We start from the raw sequence: 27,057 nt of genomic DNA, 5'->3' as shown, positions 1-27,057 counted from the left end.
TGTCCCCCAACAGTGGAAAGATGCCAACATTGTGGCCATTTATAAAAACAAAGGCGACAAATCCATCTGCTCCAACAGTAGGGGTATTTCACTGCTGGCCATTGCAGGAAAGGTTCTAGCCAAGATCATGCTCCGCAGACTAACACTCGCAATAGCCGAACAGGTCATACCAGAGTCACAATGCGGCTTCCGAAAGGATAGAGGGACCATTGACATGATCTTTGTGACACGCCAGCTCCAGGAGAAATGCAGAGAACAGCACAAGGATTTATACATAGCATTCATAGACCTCTCAAAGGCATTTGATACAGTTAACCGGGCCCTGCTGTGGCAAGTCCTGAAGAAATTTGGATGTCCACCCAAGTTTCTTACCATTCTTGGACAGTTTCACTCAGGAATGATGGCCCGAATGGTAGTGGGGAACCGCAGTTCTGAGCCCTTTGGTGTGCAGACTGGAGTCAGACAAGGCTGTGTGCTAGCCCCAGTCCTGTTCAATATCTTCTTAGTCTCTGTTACAACACTGCTACGAAGGAGGCTGGAGAAGCAGGCTGGAGTCACCATTGACTTCAGGCTTGATGATAACCTATTTAACATCAGGAGGTTTCAGGCAACCACCAAGTTGACCTCTGAGACCATTATTGAGCTACAGTATGCCGACGATTGTGCCCTGGTAGCTCACACACCAGAAGCTCTACAAAACACTCTGTCGGCAGTTGTAACTGCATATAGGAGAATGGGACTGGTTATTAACACCCAAAAGACAGAGGTAATCTGTCAGTTGACTGCCGGCCTCCCAAACCACCCAACAACCTTCACAGCAGAAGGGCAACAACTGGCCACTGTTCCTGCCTCCAAATATCTGGGAAGTATGCTATCCGACACCTGCAAAATAGACGATGAGATTCAGCACCGCCTCAAACAAGCCTCAACATCTTTTGGCCATCTAAGGAGAAGGGTTTTCCAAAACAGCAACCTCAATCTCCACACTAAAGTGCTTGTTTACAAAGCAGTGTGCATCCCCACACTACTCTATGGATGTGAGGCATGGACCATCTACAGCCACCATCTCAGAAGCCTGGAGGCCTTCCATGTAAAATGTCTCCAGAGGATCCTTGGCATTACTTGGGAGGACAGAGTGCCACACACAGAGGTGTTGGAGCGGGCAGGCAGCTGCAGCGTGGAGTCTACCCTAAAACACCATCAACTCAGGTGGCTTGGGCATGTTATTCGCATGCCCAGCGAACGACTCCCACGAAAAGTCCTCTACGGCCAACTACGCCTTGGTCAACGCACTGCTGGTGGGCAGAAGAAGCGGTTCAAAGACCAAATGAAGACCACACTAAAAAGATGTCAGATCAACCCCTCTTCTTTGGAGGAACTTGCTTTCTGCCGCACAACCTGGCGCTCTCACATCTCAGAGGGAGTGAAGTACATGGAAAACCAGCGCACACAACACCGTGTAGCAAAGCGTGCAGAGGCATGCTCGCAAAGCTACCCCTACCCCCTCCAGCACCAGTTTTACATGCCCAGTCTGCAACCGCAACTGTGCATCCAGGATCGGACTATTCAGCCACCAAAGGACCCACAAATAGAAGAAGATGGTCATCATCGGGCACGATGGACAACCAGCAAGCAAGCAAGCAATGTATGTGTGTGTGTGTGTATGTCTGCGCATGTGTGTGTGTGTGTGTGTGTGTGTGTGTGTGTGTGTGTGTGTGTTGGAATATCCACAGTGGCATCAATATTCTTCTAACTGTGAACTAACAGGACTCGGGGGAGTTAGGCAGAATTAACAGGCCTGGGAAAATAAATATCATACATAAATGATTACATGGTGGGTATGTATATGAACCGGCCTGTGCGTAAGAGAGAGAGATGCTGACGAGGCTTTTCCTCCTTGTAAATGCAACATGATTAATGGACTCAACACCAAGCAGAGGAGAGAATCAAGAAAAGCTTAAACAGCATTAAAAAAAAAATTCTCATATCCCATGACTTCTCCACAACTTTGCCATGGCACAAGGCGGTATTTCTGTAACCACGAGTTGTCAGGATTTATTTTGAATGGCTTGTTTTAGACGTCTGCCTGTCTGTCTCTCCAAGAGTCTGCAGACTGTCTGTCTATGGCCCTGTTTAGACCTGGCATCTTGGCTGATCCGACCACAAGTGGACCGCTCTAAGTACAGGTGTGAATGCACCCAGTGCGTCCTCAGTGCATCTTGAGATTCGGTGGCTCGGGCCACATTCAGAGGTGGCTGCATTTGTCCACATCCCATTTTAAGTGTAACCGCACAAGTTCCGGGCCACACTCAAGGGCGGACTAGTCAACTGACAAACTCTGCCAAAGCAAAAGAAATAACATCTCATCTCCTCTTCAGCCGCTGCTCCGGGGTAAGGTCGCGGCGGCAGCAAGCTGAGTAGGGCACTCCAGACGTCCCTCTCCCCAGCAACGCACTGGGGCATCCATCCCAAGGCGGTCCCAGGCCAGATTGGACATGTAGTCCCTCCAGCGAGTTCTGGGTCTACCCCGGGGTCTCCTCCCAGTTGGACGTGTCTGGAACACCTCAATTGAGGGCGCCCAGGAGGCATCTTAATCAGATGCCCAAACCACCTCAAATGACTCCTTTCGACGCCAAAGAGCAGCAGTTCTTCTACTCCGAGCTCCCTCTGGATGTCCGAGCACCTCACCCTATCTCTAAAGTTGAAATAATATCCAATAGAAAGAATACCCTGCGGGATTCTGCCAAGCATGGCTTTTTTTTTCTTTTTTTTTTACCTCATCAGTAACTTCTGACACATCAGACCGACAACTGTGGAAGAGCCCCCGCCCGTTTGCACAATCAAGTTCAACTTGAGGTGCAAGTTCATTTCGCCACCGCAGCGCAGAGCCCGACCCTCTCAAACCTGCTGGAATAATGAAATAATCTGAGCCTGAACCGACGTGATCGACAAGGCCAACGGGGTTCGGGTTGGAAATTACAAACTCTAGTGTTCAGACACCTACATTTCCCCACATAATGAGTTTCAACTTTTACTGTTTAATTTGAGCACAGAACGAAGGCGGGAAGACAGTCAGAGCCTGATGCTCCTGAGTCACTCAGTTAAGTGTCCTCATCTGACTCAATCTGGCGCGGCATGGATTGGCGGGGAAGCCGGATGTGGGTGTGTGTTGTATCCTGGTCGCTGCACTAGCACCTCCTCTGGTCAGTCGGGCCACCTGTTCGGGGGGGGAGGGGAGTACTAGGGGGAACAGCGTGATCCTCCCATGCACTACATCCTCCTGGCGAAACTCCTCACTGTCAGGTGAAAAGAAGCAGCTGGCGACTCCACATGTATGGGAGGAGGCATGTGATAGTCTGCAGCCGACCCCGGATCAGTAGAGGGGATGGAGCAGAGACCGGGACAGCTCGGAAGAGTGGGGTAATTGGCTGGGTACAAGTGGGGAGAAAATTAAAAAAAAAAAAAAACAAAGGGGGAAAAACAAAAACTGAATATACCAGGTCTGGGGTGTGAAGGCTTTCAGACAGATCTACATCCTCATCATCATAATGATTATTTACACGGCACTTTTTAAAAACCTATTCTTCTTCACAACAAAGCGGAGTGGAAATAAAAGAAAAGAAGCACGGTTGTGGAACGATTTATTGCAGTGGTTTTCAAAGTGTGAGGCCCACCTCCCCTGGGGGGGGGCGCCTAAGAGTTTCATGGGAAGCATGGGGGGGGGGGAATCAGGGAACCCGGCAGAAAGTGGCGAATGTATGACGATGTATATTTAAAGTTGGGATTTTCTTGGACCGGGCCCACTGATGCTGCAGGGCCACAATGTGTGGCTTGTAAAGAGGTGTAAAGATGAACAAAGTGCATTTTTTCCCCCCCGAGCGTGTTTTAAACGGAACAAGTCAGGTTCCGGTTAAAACACTGAACCCTTACGCGTGGTTTCAGGAACCAGCACTGCACACCAATGGGTTGGGGACATTTTCATGTTCTGCCTTCTATTTTGTTAAAAGGTGATGGATATGTGTTACGTTTTCTTTTTGTACTTCAGAAACAAGCACAAGCAAGCACGGACCTATTGACTTTGACAACCCCTGATTTATGGTACGTCTTTAAGAGCACTTCAACTTTTGTATGCCAGCATAATTTGACAGTAAACTTACGGATGGGAAATACGTCACGCTAATTGACGGCACATTAAAATGAGGCTCGCGTGAGCAAAGACGTCTCGTTTTTAGCATGGCACAGTGGCCCAGCTAGCACCGTGGCCTCACAGCAAGAAGGTCCTGGGTTTGAACCCCCAGGCCATCCCGGGCCCCTTTCTGTGTGGACTTTGCATGTTCTCCCCATGTCTGCGTGGGTTTCCTCCGGGTGCTCCGGTTTCCCCCCACCATCAGAAAGACATGCGTGTTAGGGTTCATACTCCTGTCTGTGCCCCTGAGCAAGGCGATGGGGAAAAGAACTGGAGTTGGTCTCCGGGCGCTGCAGCTGCCCGCTGCTCCTACACAATAAGATGGGTTAAGTGCAGAAGACACATTTCATCGTAACCAAACAATTGCACAATGACAAAAATGAAGCAGCTGTCTTTCTTTCTTTTGTTAAATGCCTGTTGCTTTGACTCCTCGCCTTTCTGTACACGTTTCCGTGTTTATTTACTTGTTGATTTACGTGCTCACCCACAAGCCACGCCCCCTCCAAAGCTTGCAGCCGAGGCTAAGCCACACCCCCTACCACGGTGGCGTAGGTGTTTATTTGCATATAGAGTGGGGGGGAGTGAGATCTAATCACGTGTGGTCACCCAAGACACATGCTGAAATGCCAGACTCTTAGAGCTGTCTGCTGGCGACCGGATCACCCAAGACGCTGCTAAAGCAGGTCCAAACAGCCTCCATCTTTGACTGCTCATGCTTTTCTGCGCTTCCTGAGGAGATCGAAGGGATGTGAAGTCATAGAACAACATGGCCTTTGATTTACAAACTCTTTTATACAAGCTTTGTGCATCCTATGACTCACGTTCATGTAAACAATTTTACGGATCATAGCTTTAAATTGGAAAACCATGCTGTTTGGAGCTTTAAGCCACGTAAATCCTGCTTCATTATATAATTAGTTTATTCATTATTGAATTTTATTATCTACATATTTTTGGATCTGACATTTAGTTTTTTTATCTCCACCAGGCAGTAGCCTGGAGGGGATTATGCGTTTGGTCTTGTGTGTGTGTGTGTGTGTGTATATGTGTGTGTGTGTCATATTCTACCGGACCTATCAGCCTAATGTATTTTTGCACAGTTATGATGTATGATGAAGAACCTCTCGTGGTTTCAGTGATTTAAAACCTTTGAAAAACGTTTGTTCCCACTACCGCCTCTCCCCCTCTTCACTCACTCTCTAGCTCACTCGACCGTTGCCCCCCGTCCTTCTTCTTCTTTCTCTCTCTCTCTCTCGCGCTCTCTCTCTCTCTCTCTCTCTCATCTAAAGCCAGAGCTGACCTGACTGTGGTTTCCGTAACATTAGCGAAGGCAGAGCTACTAGACTGTGACCAAAATGCTAAAACTTTTTTTCCCCCCCATAATATATTTCCCATTCAATCGGCTTTAGCGCTGCACAAATGTCTTCTAATGGCAGGAAAAACACTGTTTTTTCCATCTGTGTGTATGTGTGTGTGTGTATGTGTGTCTGTGTGTGTGTGTGTGTGTGTGTGTGTGTATCTGTCCGCTGCTAATCTCTCATACTACTACGCTTTTTGCACCAAGTTATGACCGTATTAATCTTTATTAACAGATATATAAATATATATATCAATACAGATTTTCTTTTCTTTTTTTTTTACAGAAAAGTATTTTATTATTTGCAGATCTGATATGTCCACCTTGAATAATAGAAATTAATTGGCCACCAGCTGCAGACACAGAAAAAAAGATCTCCTCTGTAACTATAAGTAAAACATCTTTATTACCCCCCCCCATTAGATGACACACATATGACATTTATTAGAGGTTTTTTTTAATATATTTTTTAATATTTTAACTGCCTGTCTTTCCAACTGTGCCCCAACACTACCTAAATATATAATTCACATATAAGTTACCTTGTTATATTTTTAGTATATGCCATTTCAACAGTGCCCTGGCCCCTAAATGCTTTTCAAAACAAACCCCAGTCTATAGTGGGGTTTTTTTCAGAAACCGTCAAAGGTGTTGTAAGTGCTCAACTAATGAGGAGCAGAATATCAACATGGATACAAGAAAAAAAAAACTTTTAATACATGACAGTACAGGCCTGTTTCGTGCGTCTCGCACTCATCAGCTTCTAATGTCATTATTTATATATATATATATAGTATATGTGTGTAGGAAAAAACTTTTAATATGTAGCAGTAAAAGCTTGTTTCATGCATCACTCACTAATCAGCTGCTAATGTGATTCAACAAAGAAAACACACAGTATACATTTCCCTGCGCCGCGCCCCTAATTTCGGTGGACAGCAACCAATCAGAGGAGAGAACATTTGAACGATTACAACCAATGGGGTAGGTAGTTACAATGCACAGTAACCAATGGTGAGGAAGAAAACATTACAACCAATGGGGTAATGGGCTGGGGCTTGTTTTGAAAAAGCATTTAATGGACCAGAGCACTGTTGAAATAGCGTACATTTAGAACATAACAAGGTAACGTCAAATGGGGCAATTTATGTAAATCATATAGTGGGGAGGTGTTGGGGCACAGTTGGAAGGACAGGCAGGAAGTTGAAATATAAAAAAATACAACATCTACTAAATAACATGTGTATCATCTAATGGGGGGGGTAATAAAGACATTTTACTTATAGTTACAAAGGAGATATTTTTTTCGGTGTCTACAGCTGGTGGCCAATTCGTTTCTATTATTCAAGGTGGACATATCAGGTTTACAAATAATAAAATACGTTTCTGCCAAGCACAGGTTACATCTTTTGCCGCTAATTGAATATGCACTGCTCTTTGCAAGGATTTTCCATGATATAGAGCAACCCATATTCTTGTCTACCAATGACCAAGTGTGTAGGCTCAAGGCCGTTGCATTTGTTGCATGCTCATTTCTGAAGCTACTCATATGTAGTGCTACTCATACCTTGGATTAACGGAGGGCCCTTTTAAAATGAGGTTTAACGCCCACATGAGTGATTGCTTATAGTGTGAAACAGGCTTGCACTGTCTCATAGAAAATGTTCTTGACTAACTGGAGTATTTTGCTCCTTATTTGTTGAGCACTATCCCTACCGTTGAGTGTCTCTTTTAACAAAGTTATATATACACTCACTGGCCACTTTATTAGGTACACCTTGCTAGTACCGGGTTGGACCCCCTTTTGCCTTCAGAACTGCCTTAGTCCTTCGTGGCATAGATTCAACAAGGTACTGGAAACATTCCTCAGAGAGTTTGGTCCATATTGACATGATAGCATCACGCAGTTGCTGCAGATTTGTCGGCTGCACATCCATGACGGGAATCTCCCGGTCCACCACATCCCAAAGGTGCTCTATTGGATTGAGATCTGGTGACTGTGGAGGCCATTTGAGTACAGTGAACTCATTGTCATGTTCAAGAAACCAGTCTGAGATGATTCGAGCTTTATGACATGGCGCATTATCCTGCTGGAAGTAGCCATCAGAAGATGGGAACACTGTGGTCATAAAGGGATGGACATAGTCAGCAACAATACTCAGGTAGGCTGTGGCATTGACACGATGCTCAATTGGTACTAAGGGGCCCAAAGTGTGCCAAGAAAATATCCCTCACACCATTACACCACCACCACCAGCCTGAACCGTTGATACAAGGCAGGATGGATCCATGCTTTCATGTTGTTGACGCCAAATTCTGACCCTACCATCCGAATGTCGCAGCAGAAATCGAGACTCATCAGACCAGGCAACGTTTTTCCAATCTTCTATTGTCCAATTTTGGTGAGCCTGTGCGAATTGTAGCCTCAGTTTCCTGTTCTTAGCTGACAGGAGTGGCACCCGGTGTGGTCTTCTGCTGCTGTAGCCCATCTGCCTCAAGGTTCGACGTGTTGTGCATTCAGAGATGCTCTTCTGCATACCTCGGTTGTAATGAGTGGTTATTTGAGTTACTGTTGCCCTTCTATCAGCTCAAACCAGTCTGGCCATTCTCCTCTGACCTCTGGCATCAACAAGGCAAATTTCGCCCACAGAACTGCCGCTCACTGGATATTTTCTCTTTTTCGGACCATTCTCTGTAAACCCTAGAGATGGTTGTGTGTGAAAATCCCAGTAGATCAGCAGTTTCTGAAATACTCAGACCAGCCCGTCTGGCACCAACAACCATGCCAAGTTCAAAGTCACTTAAATCACCTTTCTTCCCCATTCTGATGCTCGGTTTGAACTGCAGCAGATCGTCTTGACCATGTCTACATGCCTAAATGCATTGAGTTGCTGCCATGTGATTGGCTGATTAGAAATTTGCGTTAACGAGCAGTTGGACGGGTGTGTCTAATAAAGTGGCCGGTGAGTGTATATATATATATAGACACATACAGTACAATAGAGTTACATAACGACCGTTGGTCCTTGGTTTCAGCCATTATGCATCTGTATTGTACTGTGTTGTTGATAAGGGTGGGGATACCTGCAGTCAGTTTAGACCGAAGAGGTCACTTAGTTGAGTGATGAAACGTTTCTCTCAATAAGCGTTGTATCCAGACGAACTTATTCAACCTTCTTTGAAATCGATGTTTGTGTATTGTGTGGAGAAACGTTCGACTCGTGTCGTACTCGTGAAGCAATCCGGTCATAGTACACATCGTCCTTCAACTTCAACTCCATTCTCATGTCTCGCGCTGCCAATCCGACCGTAAACGATGACAGATGCACAGAAGAGAACCTCTTCATAGGAAACGGACTCGAACAGTCAGCAGCTTCATCGGAAGCCCTGAAATACTGGCCATTGTCCCCAAAGTTGAATCGTCATTAGATGACTTATCTCTGGGTTCCAGGCTTGTGACTGTATGATTAAGGACCTCTCGTGGGTGCAGAGATTTGAAACCTTTGAAAAGCCTGTTTTATACCCCAACTGAGTGCTGACTCCTCAGCTGGGTTTTTGCCTAAGTCCATGCACTGGAGAAGGGGAGAAATGCCTGGTGGAGATCTGCATTCTACTGAGTGCACTCTTCTAGTTTGCTCAAGAAGTTATTCTCCCACAGGGTGAGAGAGACGGATGAAAACAAATGCATACATGTCTCTCTTGGAATTTAATGATGAGATACCAGATGTCTCTCTCTCTCCACTCTTTGACACAGCTCAAAATAGCTAAATTTAATAGCAGCACTGAAGTAGGCCCAATAAACTATGGTGGCAGTTATTGGCAGTTGGCATCAGCCAAACCGCAGAATCATTACAAAGCTTGGACAAGCAAGCTAGCATTACTGTTGTTCACTCAGGACAAAAGGTGCTAACCTTTTTCAGCATTAGCACTTAATAATAAGTGATAAGTAATATTACACCGATGTTAAAAGCATGCCAACCCCAGCAAGCATCATAAATCCTGGCATTGTGCTGGCCCCAGTGTTGACAGAAGGAATGAACCATCTATGAGAGGGATGTAGTCATAAATGTGACCAGGTGGAGCACCCTTGCTTCAAAATGGCTGGTTTTCTCTACGTTACAACAACGCCTCACAACACCAAAAGTGCATTGCAGTGGAGATTAGCCTGCATGGTGGTGAAAATGAGTCACACACTGCAGCTTCTACATGCACCAAAGGAAATGCTTTCCAGTTCAAAGTGATGATTCCCTTGGGGTTTCTGGGTAGCGAAGCGGTGTATTCCATCACCTACCAACACAGGGATCACCGGTTCGAATCCCTGTGTTACCTCCGGCTTGGTTGGGCATCCCTATAGACACAATTGGCCGTATCTGCGGGTGGGAAGCCGGATGTGGGTATGTATCCTGGTCCCTGCACTAGTGCCTCCTCTGGTTGACCGTGGTGCCTGTTTGGGGGGGGGGGGGACTGGGGGGAATGGCGTGGTCCTCCCATGTGCTACATCCCCCTGGTGAAACTCCTCACTGTCAGGTGAAAAGAAGCAGCTGGCAACTGTACATGTGTCAGAAGAGGCATGTGGTAGTCTGCAGCCCTCCCCGGATCAGCAGAGGGGGTGGAGCAGCGACCGGGACGGCTCGGAAGAGTGGGGGTAATTGGCCGGATACAATTGGGGGGAAAAAGGGAGAAAAAAAAAACCCAAACAAAAAAGTGATGATTCTCTTGAAAATGTCATCGAGAAATCAAACCTTATAACTGTTCCACTGACATTAGATGTGTGTTGTGGGTCAAAGTTGTATATATTTTGTGGCTTAAAATTGAAACGGTATACAGGCTCTGGCAACAAAATTCCCCAAGTAGGAAAATAAAATATCTATCCATCTATCAGCTAAAAAACAGCTAATTCAGATGTAAATGGTGAAAGAACAATAATTAACGAACAATTGAAAATGACAAGACAGTGCTCAGGCTTACTAGTTTTGGGACCTGGCTGCTGAGTTTAAAGTGATACTGACATCAAAATATGAAAATTCCTATTGATAGGCTATGTTCCTAGTTGGAATGTGACCAGGGAGAAATTCAGTGGCGAAAACAGCGCGTCTGCGGCCACTCGAGAGAGAGCTGTGATTGACAGTAGATTGTGTCCAATGACAAACCGTGCCGGTGGATACGTAGACACCAGTCAGTTTGCATATAGTGTGTGTCCGTAGCGAGATGCTATAAAACCACGGAGAAGCCGTTCTTTCACCCCCTCCTGCTAGCTAATGGCTCGAGTTTGTGCTATTTTGCTGAGACTTTATTATCGATCTTGCTACGACGTATTGCTATCTATCTGTCTATCTAACAGTTAATTGTCTCATCGAACGTATTATTCGCCAAGTTGTATTGCACTGCCGTGCCGTAGGCCTACCACCATGTTTTCCTATGGTAAGTGACGAGCGGTACTGAGCCCCACCCACGCGGACACCCAGGAAGACAGTAGCCAATAGCTTTGAATTCATAAAGCCACGCCTATTTTCGGTTATGATTAAAACTCACAATGTTAAAAAATGTGTTCAGAAAGGGCATGTCAGTCTCTCTTTAAAAACTGTGGATCAACTCTCAAAAGATCAAGGCCATAACAGCATTATATAAACTCGGCTCTGAGGTGAAGAGCTGGTGTGTATACCTGTGTGAGCCGCTCCATCATCTGTTTGGCCCTCCTCATAACCGGATCAGAGTTGCGGACCATCATCTCTGGGTTCTCTCTCTGGGCCTTAACACTGCTGTCAACTACATGACTGGCATAACTACAGAGTGAGAGAGATAGTGGGGGGGGGGTTAATACATCAAAATCATCGCCCAATCAATAAGACAGCTAGCCAGACTGGCAGACAGATTGAGGATGTGTTGAGAGAGAGAGAGAGAGAGAGAGAGAGAGAGAGAGAGAGAGAGAGAGAGAGAGAGAGAGAGAGAGAGAGAGAGAGAGAGAGTTGCTTTAATGTGCCAGTCTTTCTTACATTTATTATAGTAGTCAGGGCTCACTAGCACACACACACACAGACACAGACACAGACACACACACACACACAGACACACACACACAGACACACACACACACCAGCTATCAGTTAATAATACATAGTGTGGCATTGTTTTCATGCTATGAGTCTGTGGAAAGTGTGGCTAGACACCTTCGTGATCTGTCTCTCTCAGGCTCACGCTCTCACACCCACACAGGCATGAACACACCCACACAGGCATGAGAACACACACACAGCAGTAAATTTAACTGTGGTAAAATATGTGCTGGTTTCCATTAAATAAGGGGATTCACTGAAGACATCAAACTATACTACTGACAGTGATGTCATGAGAACAATATGAAAAACAACAAATTAACTGGATCCCCTTTGCTCAGATCACAAAAAGGCAGACTCAGAAGAGGTTCTGAACCCCCTTTTCAGAAGTTTTAAACCCCAAAGGGTTTGTAAAAGGAGGGTAGCAGGATAACTGGTGGAGAATGAGACACGTTAAAAAGGTAGTATCATCTTGGCAGCGTGGTCTGAAGAATAGCTGCTGACTCTACGACCTCTCCACGCCACATAAGAGAGGTATAAATAGGAAAATATCCCCAAAGAAAGCAAAAAAGAAAGGGAACAAGAGTGCCAAACCAGTTCGGCTAGCTAATACAATCAACCGCTAAATGGCTAACTGCTTGGTGCACACCCTAAAAGACACAAACAAACACAGGACGGCCATGGCAACAGGATGAGGGCGGTGTGGGAAACAGAGAGGAGGCATAGTGGACTACGACATCTAGCAAGACTTGTCTAATGTTAGGAGATAGAGAGGAGGTTTAGACTCTCTGGAGCCACGTTAGTCCCTCTGGCCTGGAAATGAAATTTGAACAGAATCTTCTGTCTTGTGTCTGTCCTTATTTGCGGCTGTCTAAATCTGTCCCTCACCATGTCCTTAAAGGGAAACAATCATGATTATCAATACTATCTGTGTATAAGTTGTAGGGATAACATTCTGTGCAGCCATACTGAGCAGTCTTCTGTGTGTCTCTGAAGTGCTGCATGTGCAGCAGTTGGTGAATGTACTTCCTGGTTTGATAAGATGGTGCACTGCATAAGAAGATGTGAATAACAATGCTACACAAAGCTGTACAATGTAGTGTTGTGAGCATTTTATGTAGCTGTACGTACCATCGTAAATTTTCAGCAGCATTTACACAAATAGATGACTGCTCTGTATTATGGATGATAATAGTGTTATCCCTACAACATGTGGGATAATGTTGAAGGTTGCGAGTTTCCCATTATTTTTTCCTCTTTTTCGCTCTTCGTTTGGTTTCTTTCTCACTCGATTTCTCTTGTGGAATATCTCTGTGTACATGACAAAACAAACTGTTTCCGACAGTGCAATGGTCTTTGAGATCGGTGTCCATATGTTGCAGGTATTGAATTCAAATGTATATATATGTACACATATACACACATATACACTGCTCAAAAAAATAAAGGGAACACCTAAAAACACAATATAGACCTCGATGAATGAAATATTTCAGCTGAAAATCTTTATTTATTAGACAGAGGAATGTGTTTAGAGCAAAATAACCTAAGAATGATCAATGGAAATCAAAATCATTAGCCCATTAAGGTCTGGATTCAGAATCATACTCAAAATCAAAGTGGAAAATGAGAACATAGTCTGATCCAACTTCTGTGGAAATTCTTCAAGACGATTCAAAATGAGGCTCAGTAGTGTGTGTGGCCTCCACGTGCCTGTATGCACTCCCTACAACGTCTGGGCATGCTCCTGATGACACGACGGATGGTCTCCTGAGGGATCTCCTCCCAGACCTGGATCAGGGCATCGGTCAACTCCTGGACAGTCTGTGGTGCGACATCGCGTTGGCGGATGGTACGAGACATGATGTCCCAGAGATGCTCGATTGGATTCAGGTCTGGGGAACGTGCAGGCCAGTCAATAGCATCAATGCCCTCGACATACAGGAACTGCTGACACACTCTGGCCACATGAGGACGAGCATTGTCATGCATGAGCAGGAACCCAGGGCCCACTGCACCAGCATATGGTCTGACAATGGGTCTGAGGATCTCATCCTGGTACCTAATGGCAGTCATGGTACCTCTGGCTAGCACGTAGAGGTCTGTGCGGCCCTCTAAGGATATGCCTCCCCAGACCAGCACTGACCCACCGCCAAACCGGTCATACTGGAGGATGTTGCAGGCAGCAGAACGTTCTCCACAGCGTCTCCAGACTCTCTCACGTCTGTCACATGTGTTCAGTGTGAACCTGCTCTCATCTGTGAAGAGCACAGGGCGCCAATGGCGAATCTGCCAACCAAGATGTTCTCTGGCAAAGGTCAATCGGGCTGCACGGTGTTGGGCTGTGAGCACAGGCCCCAATTGTGGACGTCGGGCCCTCATACCATCCTCATGCATTCTGTTTCTCACTGTTTGAGCAGAAACCTGCACATTAGTGGCCTGTTGAAGGTCGTTTTGTAGGGCTCCGGCAGTGCTCCTCCTGTTCCTCCTTGCACAAAGGACCAGATAGCGGTCCTGCTGCGGGGTTGTTGTCCTCCTGCGGCCCCCTCCACGTCTCCTGGTGTACTGGCCTGTCTCCTGGTACCTCCTCCATGCTCTGGACACTGTGCTGGGAGACACATCAAATCTTCTTGCCACAGCACGCATTGATGTGCCATCCTGGATGAGCTGCACTACCTGAGCAACTTCTGTAGGTTGCAGATACCGCCTCATGCCACCTCTAGTAGTGAGGGCACTAGCAAAATGAAAAACTAACCAAAGATCGGCCAGAAAAGATGAGGACAGGCAAATGGTCTGTGGCCACCACCTGCAAATCCATTCCTTTTATGGGGGTTGTCTTGCAAATTGTCTAATTTCCACCTGGTGGAAATTAGACAATTTACCAACAGGTGAAATTGATTCACAAATCAGTGTTGCTTCCTAACTGGACAGGTTGATATCTCAAAAGTGTGATTGACTTGGAGCTACATTGCATTGCTTATGTGTTCCCTTTATTTTTTTGAGCAGTGTATATTACATATAGATATAGATATCAGGGTGAATGAATACAGACTAGATGTTTACATGATGACTCGTAAACAGAAGTTTTCCACATAATAGTGGGATAGAAGTGTGCATGTCAACCAGTGCTGTAGTGGAGGGTATACCAGTGCTGTAGTGGAGGGTATACCAGTGCTGTAGTGGAGGATATACCAGTGGTGTAGTGGAGGGTATACCAGTGGTGTAGTGGAGGATATACCAGTGCTGTAGTGGAGGGTATACCAGTGCTGTAGTGGAGGGTATACCAGTGCTGTAGTGGAGGATATACCAGTGGTGTAGTGGAGGGTATACCAGTGCTGTAGTGGAGGATATACCAGTGCTGTAGTGGAGGATATACCAGTGGTGTAGTGGAGGGTATACCAGTGGTAGTGGTGTAGTGGAGGGTATACGCAGATATAAGGAATATACCCACCTCTTTTTCTGTCAATTTACAGTATAATCACCTATCAGCCAAAAATTCATAGGAATATCAGGAGAGCATACCCACGTTCTCCTTAGTGATCTACCCATCTAGGTCGCAGTACGCCTACCTCCTCCATGACCAGTGATATCAACATGTGCACGGATGTGAGGAAAGGATCCACAGAACTACTTCTTAAAAACCTATTAAAAACAGGGTCGGGGAGAGGAGACGAGAGCAAAGGAGAGGAGAAATGAGAGGAGAGAGGGTGGTTACATGAAAAAAGCAGGGAGAAAAGGAGGAAAAGAAGGGATGATGACAAATTGAAACCCCATTTAAAAGCCGCAGAATGTGTCGGAGGAGGAAAATGCCAAGATTCACCAAGCTTCCAACAAAGATTTCAGGGATCAGTGTCAACACCACTCATCGGACCCATCTGGCTCAGCCATTCAGCCATCAGCACCTCAAAACATTTTGTCACGTATCATGTTTCTTTGTTAAGGTGGTGAATGCATATGTGGAGCTGGTATGTCTTAATCTGGGTTAGTCCAACACTGTCATTACTAGCAAGCAAATGGGAACCAAATGATGAATTGTTTTTGGTAAAGGCTGTAAAACCAGACTCAATTACTTTTTTTTAATATATATTCATTTATTTTTTGATATGTGCTGCTTTATCAGTTCATCTCCCTTTAACAACAACAGAGCAATAAGCTTTTGGCATGAAACACACTCTCTATATGTATGTGAACACAAATGATGATGCCTGGCCTGCATCCTGTAAATACACAGCCCGGATGTACATACTCAACTTGTGTCCTAATATTCCTTTGGAAGTAATACATCCAAGTCCTCAAGGGGGCGCTTTGGCAGTGAGAAAGACAGGAAACCAAAGCTCCACTCTAGTGGTCTCCATTCATTTGTAAATTGACCTAACTTCCGAAAAATGATTACAAATCACTGAATCGTCATTGTAATCGCAGGCCTTTTCTGAATATATACAGTAATGAACGATATAGAATTTAAAAAAAAAACATACCAAAAATCATCGTAAAAGTTTATTTTTTTCCGTAACTGGACAAATATAATCAATCGATAAAGGCTGACTCAAATCACTTCTTAGCAATAGCTACCTTTTTTTTTTAATTGAAATTATTAAATTCTACATACAAACATAAAACAAAAGAAAGGGGGAAATAAAAGTAAAAATGAAGAAAATTAAATAAATAAAATTAAATAGTACATATAAACGAAAGGGAGGGGAGTCCTAGGGGTTCTCTGCAAATTGAAGTTCTGCTAAAAATTCAGAGAGCGCCACAGTGTTCCTCTTCTCCATTAACCTCAGTGATGAGACAGAATGCCACACTTGCCTATGAAATGTGCAGAAGTTTGGCTGTTTTCCGGAATCTGTTCTTATGTAAAAAGAACTTTCCAAGAAAAATAGTTGTGCTAATTGCCAACTCTTGTGTTCCATCCTTCACAAGCATACCAAAACTCACATCCTCTGTTTTTAGTTCGGAGGAATTGTCAAATTTAGGAAACAACCAGTAATGCAGATCTTCCCTAAAGGCCCCATCAAACTGACCTTCATAAAACACATGTTCTGTTGTTTCAGTATGTTCACTGCAAAATCAGCAGTTGTTACAGTCTAAACCAAACCCATGTCTTCTCCAGAAGGATATATTCCATTGAAAATCTTAAAGTGCACTTCCTTTACTTTTGGTGCAACTGGAAACTTAAAAGAATTTTGTTCTCAATTTTTCAGCTTCATCTTTGGAGAAATGTTGCAAGATTGAGTTGATTGAGTTTGATGAAAATGGATATAATTCTTTGACAAAGACTCTCCGGATTGTGGTGTCAGGCAATTTTAGACCAATGAGATCATGTCCATTCACCAAAAGTTAAGGAAGGTGCAGATCTACATTACTGTGACACAAGTTATAGGACATCACCATTACAGAGTGTGGGGTTGCTTTGATAACAGTATCATATTGTTTTCGGTCATTTAAATTAAATTTTGAACAAAAATTCTCATGAGATATAACGTTTCCTGTATTTTCCATTAAGTGCATTACAGACCATATTCCTTTCTCAAGCCAATTTTTATAAAACAAGGATTTATTTAAAATAAATTGGTTGTGAAAAATGAAAACAGCTTCTGATTCCATATCCCAAGCCAAATTTTTACGAGGCTTGAAGGCATCAACCTTCTTCTTAGATGTGATTATGACCTTAAAAACTCCCTATTAAATTATCCACGTTTCATCAACAGATATTACTATATTGGAAAATTATCCACAAGCATAATTTTAGTCCCCATACCACTCCATTGTGGAATTGCAGGTAATAATTTCATTGTATTTCTGTAAGGTAGGAAGTGAAAGTCACTCTCATGAATCTCTTTAAAATAATTGATTAGATTAACCATCCATGTAGTTTGTTGGACACATATGAATGGCAAGAAGTTCATTATTGTGTACTGTATTAGTATTGTGTACTGCGGTTACTTTTAAAAAGATGTTTATATATTTGTAGTTTATTACCAATCTTGTGCCAATGTGGTGGCTTTGAATGTATGGTTATTTTATTTTAAAATTATTATTTCCTAACTGGAGCATTCCTGAAAAATGGCCACTGCCTAGGTTAGAGACTGTTAATGGACAATGATTTTGAATTAGAAGAGACAATTCCATTGTATTTCTGTAACATGATAAGCAAGACACCAATAAAGAGAGACACTGGACTGCTCTACCACTGCAATCAAACGACTCCTACGCCTGTTCTTCACTTCTTCTTTTCTTTTTCTTTTTTTTTAAATAACACAACGAAGAGACTGGTTAGGGGTCTAGGGGTGGGGGTATTTAGTTAAAGCAGGGCTTAGGAGACACCATCCAGGGTTACATAATTGTAACCAGTAATCTACCGTGGGGTTTCAGTCAGGACCTTCATTAACGAATTGCACCCCCATCACACACACACACACAAATTTCTCATATGGGTGCAGATACAGCCACATACAGCAGATACAGCCACATACAGCCACATACAGCAGATACAGCCACATACAGCAGATACAGCCACATACAGCAGATACAGCCACATACAGCAGATACAGCCACATACAAAATACACTATCACACACTATATGCACTACTGCATCAACACCAACAAAACAGCTGATCTTCAATAACCACAGTGGAAACGCACACCTACTACTACTACTACTACTACTACTACTACTACTACTACTACTACTACTACTACTACTACTTTCAGCTGAGCCCGTTAGGGAGCGCCACAGTGGATCATCCGTTTCCATCTCTTCCTGTCGTCTGCAACTTCCTCTGTCACACCAGCCACCTGCATGTCCTCCCTCACCACATCCATAAACTTCCACTTTGGCCTTCCTCTTTTCCTCTTCCCTGGCAGCTCCATATTCGGCATCCTTCTCCCAATATACCCAGCATCTCTCCTCCACACATGTCCAAACCATCTCAATCTCATCTCTCTTGCTTTGTCTCCAAACCGTCCAACCTGAGCTGCCCCTCTAATCCTGTCCTTCTTCGCCACTCCCAATGAAAATCTTAGCATACAGCGGAAACATACACCACTGTGCACAATAGCAGCTATTGCAGCATCACCATCAGATCTTCCTTCACGTCTCTCAGCAACCAGGTTACAGATGCACACCACATGGCACAAAAACAACAAACAAGTTTCCACAGTTGATGTAGTGTTCACCAGTCACTCGCACAACTTTAACAAATTCAAAGAAGTATAGCCACAATATTGTCGATCGGTGAACTGCCTTCAGTTTGATAAGAAAGATGTGCACAACACTGGAGTTGAAGTTCCACCTCACTTGACAGACTTGTGGCAGCCCTCTCTTGCAAAATGCATCCAGTAATTTAGTCCATTTGGGGGCACATCTAAAAAATGCAGACAATCCTCCCAGATTCACATAAAACATGAAGTAGGTCAGAAACAAGAATGTCAGTAGCTGTGAATGTGGTGGCCATTGCCCTTGTTAGCTCACAACCCACCAAAGGCTCAAGTTCAAAGTTCATGATAACGCCGAGGCTAGCACTGACACATTGCAGGGCCCCTGGGGCATTCTGTTAATAGACATCAAAATTTGATTGGCTGATGATACGGTCACTCAATCAGTTTGCATTTTTGGGCTTCAACAAAAGGCTAGCAATACCACTAGTGCTGGTCCAAGCAGCTATGACGCATTTAGATGACATAGGAAATCCCTGTTCAGTGCCACAAGAATACAAGTAATTGAATTCAGGCACATTTCAATTTAACTATGAAAAGCAAATAACGATTTTGATTTTGAAAGGGCCAGCAGAGAAGGCCCTGATGGCCCTGACAACCTACCGCTGATTATAACTATTCTGTTAACTCTACCTCCTCTTTCATCTGTTTCTATCTGCGGATGTCTCTCGTTTTTCTAAGACACACTCTGTATTGACGGGCGAATTCCCAAAGAATGGATTGCGGCAGCTGATCGCATCATTAATTGCACATCACTTGGTGCTTTCGAACCAGAGAGACTTTTTCATAGTTCTAAGAACTGTTGGAGGAACTACCCCCTTTTTATTGTGGCCACACTGCAGGAACTGGGAACGACTGTAGGAGGGAACTGAACTGTATATATCATATACACTCACTGGCCACTTTATTAGGTACACCTTGCTAGTACCGGGTTGGACCCCCTTTTGCCTTCAGAACTGCCTTAATCCTTCGTGGCATAGATTCAACAAGGTACTGGAAACATTCCTCAGAGAGTTTGGTCCATATTGACATGATAGCATCACGCAGTTGCTGCAGATTTGTCGGCTGCACATCCATGATGCGAATCTCCCGGTCCACCACATCCCAAAGGTGCTCTATTGGATTGAGATCTGGTGACTGTGGAGGCCATTTGAGTACAGTGAACTCATTGTCATGTTCAAGAAACCAGTCTGAGATGATTCGAGCTTTATGACATGGCGCGTTATCCTGCTGGAAGTAGCCATCAGAAGATGGGAACACTGTGGTCATAAAGGGATGGACATGGTCAGCAACAATACTCAGGTAGGCTGTGGCGTTGACACGATGCTCAGTTGGTACTAAGGGGCCCAAAGTGTGCCAAGAAAATATCCCCCACACCATTACACCACCACCACCAGCCTGAACCGTTGATACAAGGCAGGATGGATCCATGCTTTCATGTTGTTGACGCCAAATTCTGACCCTACCATCCGAATGTCGCAGCAGAAATCGAGACTCATCAGACCAGGCAACGTTTTTCCAATCTTCTATTGTCCAATTTTGGTGAGCCTGTGCGAATTGTAGCCTCAGTTTCCTGTTCTTAGCTGACGGGAGTGGCACCCGGTGTGGTCTTCTGCTGCTGTAGCCCATCTGCCTCAAGGTTCGACGTGTTGTGCGTTCAGAGATGCTCTTCTGCATACCTCGGTTGTAATGAGTGGTTATTTGAGTTACTGTTGCCTTTCTGTCAGCTCAAACCAGTCTGGCCATTCTCCTCTGACCTCTGGCATCAACAAGGCATTTTCACCCACAGAACTGCCGCTCACTGGATATTTTCTCTTTTTCGGACCATTCTCTGTAAACCCTAGAGATGGTTGTGCGTGAAAATCCCAGTAGATCAGCAGTTTCTGAAATACTCAGACCAGCCCGTCTGGCACCAACAACCATGCCACGTTCAAAGTCACTTAAATAATCTTTCTCCCCCATTCTGATGCTTGGTTTGAACTGCAGCAGATCGTCTTGACCATGTCTACATGCCTAAATGCATTGAGTTGCTGCCATGTGATTGGCTGATTAGAAATTTGCATTAACGAGCAGTTGGACAGGTGTGCCTAATAAAGTGGCCGGTGAGTGTATATTCACTGTACATATTATCACATTCATGTGTTTCCTTTTTGAGTGTGTTGTTGTAATGGTTTGTGGTGCAGCTTCTATTTCTCTCTTTCTTTTTACACTGGAACTTCTGCTTCTGAAACTTTGGTCTTGTTTCTGCTCTGAACTGTTGTTTCTGAGAATTGTTTCTGCTCTAAACTTTGCACTGGAACGACTAGCTTCTATTTCTTTTTGCACTGGAACTGAGCTACCATGCTGTACCAAAACAATTACCAACAACATTGTTGCGTGGCAATAATAAACTATCTATCTGTAGTTAATATATCGTTTTGAGGGACTTTGTTTTAGCTCTTACTTCAGGGTAGGTACTCTCCCAGCACAAGAGGAACCTTGAATGAAAGTTTACAGTGCCTCCCCCTTGATCTATCCTCCTTGGGAGACCCTACCAGGAGCCAAGCTCCGGACAGCATAGCTCTTGGGACCACTAGAACATGCAAGCTTCTCCACCATGGTGAGGTGACGATCCAGGAAAAGCTGATTGCAATATCAATGTGGCAAAGTATAGATGGTGAGTTTGCACCAAGAACACAGTAGGCAGGTCATCCTTGATGTCGTCATGTAGAAGAATTGTTTGACCTGGCAACCTGTATTTGCGAATGATTTCGGTCTAAGTTAAATCAAAAAGTGATATTCTCCTTTGAAATATCCACCCATGAGCTTGCCTGGCATGATGATGCCTTTGCCTGGCCACAATCACTGCTGCCATGAGCACTTGAAAGTCTGGGCATGAGTTACCACCAGCTCTCTGAAGATGCTAATTTTCACTCTAACTGCATGTGGCTATTAGTGCTGGTGTTTTGCAATGAGGCTTTGAGAATTACACGGTATCTTTTTGCCTTATTTGTGTAGGTTCAGCGGCTGCAAAAGTCGTGCAATCCTTTTGTGACTTCGCCAGCAAGTGTTTTGTCAGTGATTGTTATTTGGGGTGCTGTCCCTCATGCGTCTTGGCGTTCGGCTGAGCAATTGTGTAACTTCAGTGATGTCATTGGTCACCTGATCCAGCAACCCGATCATGTCAAGCATGATCACTCAGTCATTAAGTCAGTCATTCAGCGACATTGCGTTTGTACAACTGGCCAGTGGTCCAGCCAAAAATAAAATTGCCATCATTTTGGAGGATGCGGCCATTTTGTTTGAATAAAACTTTATCGGAATTGTTTATGAGCAAATCTTTTTGAAGTTTTCTGTGTAAACGTTCAGCGTAAGCATAGACAACAGAGGCTTTGGCCATGCAGAACGGGCCACTTAAAAGTGTAGTGTGATTTAAAGCAAAGTAGGAGATTACTTGATCGTACAGTGTCTGCCTGGCTTAAGATGTAAATCTATGGAAGTTTCAAGCCATTTCACAACGAGGTAGGATCGCAGCCACAAGGGGGCGACTCTGGGGCCGTTCAGATGTTACATCTAAAAATGCTCGGAAAACGCCAGCCATGCCGCTTTCATCCTTTTATCCAAGGTGCTTGGTAATGCACTACTTTCGCGCCTGCCATTATCAATAATAATCAACCAAAAGCTGCACGCTGCCATGACGTAAATTAGCGAGACATGAAATTCTTCTCATATTACCTGTGGTGCGCTTTCTGCATTCGGAAAAACTGAGATTTTTGCATTTCGCTGCTCTGCGGACACACCCGAAAAAACAAGCGCATCGCAACGAATGTGCGCTGCTCCAGCATCGCTTTCAGTTTTAAGTGTACTTGTTGCGCATCTCTGCTGAAAATAATGGATTTGTGCATGCGAAAGATGGAACCTCTGAACGGCTCCTCTTGTCTCTCTCCGTGCAGCGCTCCTCGCTGCAATGCTCGGGACTGCAGAGCACGCTTTTGTCACATTAAAAATGTCAGCTGAGACATTTTAGAAGGCAGTAACGCGTGTACTTTGCGTGGCTCGAAGCATCTGCGTTCACATGTGAACACCGAGGGGGCGGTCTGGCGGCAGCCTTGCCTAGTCTTGACTGTGTTTTTAATGTCGTCATGTGGAGTGCGGGGAGGTGTGTCGACGGTGTCTTGTGGGCCCAAGGACCATGACCTTGTCCAGAGCTGCGCCTGAAGACCGAGGGCGGTCTGACAGGACGCGGAAGCGGGGCAGGCTAAGCTAACTGCTAGCCCATGCACACTGGCAGTACCGACATCCTGCCTGGCGTTCATTCTCCTGGACAGGGATTTTTCTGTTTTTTAAGTTTAGATAGATGTGTTAGTTTGAATATATGTGTTCTCGTAGTTTTTTTGATGTGTTTTTATCATTGTGTTGCACTGCTGTGGGCTGAAATGAAATGACAAAATGTTTCTGATGGAGTATTTTCAGCCCTTATTCTCGATAACATGGAAAAAAAGTAACACTGAACATTTTTGAGGCTTGAAAATGATGGGCGAAAGATGAAGGATGACGTGCTAGGACAAACATTGCAGAGTCGAACCAGTATCACATGCAGCCTCGGCCCACCGAACACAGCCAACCCAACAGTGGTATACTTTTCTAATCAAATGGGGTTTTTTTTCCCATGGATATGATTTAATCATGAGGGCATGTGTCAACATCTCTGAGGCAACATCATGAAAAAAAAACCCTCGGTCTTGAGGTCTATTAAACATGACAAATGTGAGATTTACACCAACAGTTGTATTCCATAGAAGAACTTCAAGGCTTGTGAGATTGGAAACCTCATTTTTTCAAAAGCCATAATTTTTGATTTCACATGGGAATATCTTTTTCCTGTAATCTAAATTCTGAGTCCATTTATGTGATTAAAAATGCAGCTATGACAATTTTAAAACAGAAAAAAACACTCATGGAATGATTTTTACATCATTGTGTTCATTCTTACTGGGTTTTTTTTACATCTGTCAATCCATCGGACTATTCATCTGTCTGTCTGTTTATCGACAAGTCCATTTGTCTGTATGACTGCTTGTCTGTCCGTCCATTTGCCTCGGATAAACCAGATGATGATTTGTAATTGAGAAGTCTTAAAGTCGTAAAACATGGTCTAGATGTCAGAAGGAAGTCTGAGAGTGACTGACATTTAATTAGATTTCAAGAATGACAAACATTAATCACCAGTCTCACAACGGCAATATATCGCTCTGCTGTTTTCCTCAGTTACAAATACACACACACACACACCCGTCTCAATCCTGTGGGTAACAAGTCAACGGCATGCAAACCAAGACGAACAGACAACCACACAAACAAACATTTTGAAAACCACGTATCCAGAGATAATGATCTGATATGAAGGAGGAGGGTAATTATTAGAACAATCACCTCAACAGTAACTGTGGCTGCATTCCTGTGGAGGCAACTGACATAACTCTCTCTCACACACACACACACACACACACACACACACACACACACACACACACACACACACACACACACACACACACACACACACCTTTTCTCTGTCTCTATGCCTCTCTCATTTCCTCACCCCTTTTGGCGACCGTCTTGCTATCTCTCTCTGTCCTGGCACTAACCACCGTGTCCCAGCTGCTCATGTTTTAACTGTCCCTTCTTTGTCAATGAGCAGGCAGGGCTGGTGTGAACAGACCTCAATTTAATAAAAGAAGAAGAAGACGAAGTATGAAATGAAGTGTGAGGCAAAATCTTAGGGTGTGGCTTTCTTGGAATCCAGAACTAGTGCCATGTTATTTGTAATATTGATGTTATATTGCTATCTTGTGGCGACATTTAGCTGTTACAACCGCTCTTACGTATAATGAATAGCACGCCTGGGTCTTTCCATCTTCACTTTCAACAAACCGCTGCAAAACATGTTGAGTCAATTTTGAATCCAAAACGCATGGTCATATTTTGTATGCTAAGCGAGTATTTCAGGTTGGAATAAGAATGTAATGTAATGAATAAAAGTAAATGTAGGTTGATGCTCTCTACTTCCAAGAAAAGAAACTGAAAAAAATAAATAATTGGCCCTCGTGCAACAACTGTTTGTACACAGAGATCAGTTCATAAAGTGTGCAGAATACTCCTTAAGAAATCTCATGGAATCTATGAGTTTCTTATTTTGGGTTTACTATAAACTGAAGGGTTGTGCAGACCTGTCGTACACAAATTAACTCACTAATTCACAGAAATTAACTTTGATATAAGAATATAAAAAATAAAGTATTAGTGCAGAAACTATCAGAAGGAAAAGAGATTTTTAAAAATCTAATTTAGACAAAACTCCTTCACACTGCACTCTCGCTTAACTGGAGCTGGTGGGACTTTAACGTTCCAGTTTATGTTAATTTTGACATTTTCAGTTCTGAACTTACTAAACTTAAGTACAGAAATAACAAAAAATGTTCCTTTTTTCTATTGAGATCCTATTCAAGGCATCATGTCTCGAGTTTGTTTCTATTTCAACACATTTAGATCAGTTACATGTTGTCAGTGGTGGAAGAAGTATTCAGATATTTTACTTCAGTAAAAGTAGCAATACCACAGTGTAAAAATACTTTGTTACAAGTAAAAGTCTTGCATTCAAACTCTTACTTAAGTAAAAGTACAAAAGTCTTAGCATCAAAATATACTTAAAGTAGCAACAAAAAAAAGTAGTTATTATGCAGAATGGTCCGGTTCAGAATCTCTCACACACACACACACACACACACACACACACACACACACACACACACACACACACACACACACACACACACATATATATATACAAACCCCAATTCCAATGAAGTTGGGACGTTGTTTAAAACGTAAATAAAAACAGAATACAATGATTTGCAAATCCTTTTCGACCTATATTCAGTTGAATACACTACAAAGACAAGATATTTAAAGTTCAAACTGATAAACTTTATTGTTTTTTTTTGCAAATATTCACTCATTCTCAATTTGATGCCTGCAACACATTCCAAAAAAAGCTTGGACAGGGGCATGTTCACCACTGTGTTACATCACCTTTCCTTTTAACAACACCCAATAAGCGTTTGGGAACTGAGGACACTAATTGTTGAAGCTTTGCAGGTGGAATTCTTTCCCATTCTTGCTTGATGTGCAACTTCGGTTGCTCAACAGTCCAGGGTCTCCGTTGTCGTATTTTGCGCTTCATAATGCGCCACACATTTTCAGTGGGAGACAGGTCTGGACTGCAGGCAGACCAGTCTAGTACCCGCACTCTTTTACTACGAAGCCCCGCTGTTGCAACACGTGCAGAATGTAGCTTGGCATTGTCTTGCTGAAACAAGCAGGGACGTCCCTGAAAAAGACGTCGCTTGGATGGCAGCATATGTTGCTCCAAAACCTGTATGGACCTTTCAGCATTAATGGTGCCTTCACAGATGTGCAAGTTACCCATGATGCCATGGGCACTAACACACCCCCATACCATCACAGATGCTGGCTTTTGAACTTTCTGCTGATAACAATCTGGATGGTCCTCTTCCTCTTTAGCCCGGAGGACACGACGTCCATGATTTCCAAAAACAATTTGAAATGTGGACTCGTCAGACCACAGCGCACTTTCCCACTTTTCGTCAGTCCATCTCAGATGAGCTCGGGCCCAGAGAAGCAGGCGGCGTTTCTGGGTGTTGTTGATATATGGCTTTCACTTTGCATGGTAGAGTTTTAACTTGCACTTGTAGATGTAGCGACGAACTGTGTTAACTGACGATGGTTTTCCGAAGTGTTCCTGAGCTCACGTGGTAATATCCTTTACAGAATGATGTCGGTTTTTAACGCAGTGCCGCCTGAGGGGTCGAAGGTCACGGGCATTCAATGTTGGTTTTCAGCCTTGCCGCTTACGTGCAGAGATTTCTCTGGATTCTCTTAATCTTTTGATGATATTATGGACTGTAGATGATGAAATCCCTAAATTCCTTGCAATTGTACATTGAGAAATGTTGTTCTTAAACTGCTGGACTATTTGCTCATGCAGTTGTTCACAAAGTGGTGACCCTCGCCCCATCCTTGCTTGTGAACGACTGAGGCTTATGGGGATGCTCCTTTTAGACCCATTCATGACACTCACCTGTTTCCAATTAACCTGTTCACCTGTGGAATGTTCCAAACAGGTGTTTTTTGAGCATTCCTCAACTTTCCCAGTCTTTTGTTGCCCCTGTCTCAGCTTTTT

Source organism: Lampris incognitus, chromosome 3 (assembly GCF_029633865.1).
Source record: "Lampris incognitus isolate fLamInc1 chromosome 3, fLamInc1.hap2, whole genome shotgun sequence".
In the NCBI taxonomy this organism is placed as follows: Eukaryota; Metazoa; Chordata; class Actinopteri; order Lampriformes; family Lampridae; genus Lampris; species Lampris incognitus.
Note: the sequence above shows the minus strand (reverse complement) of the source record.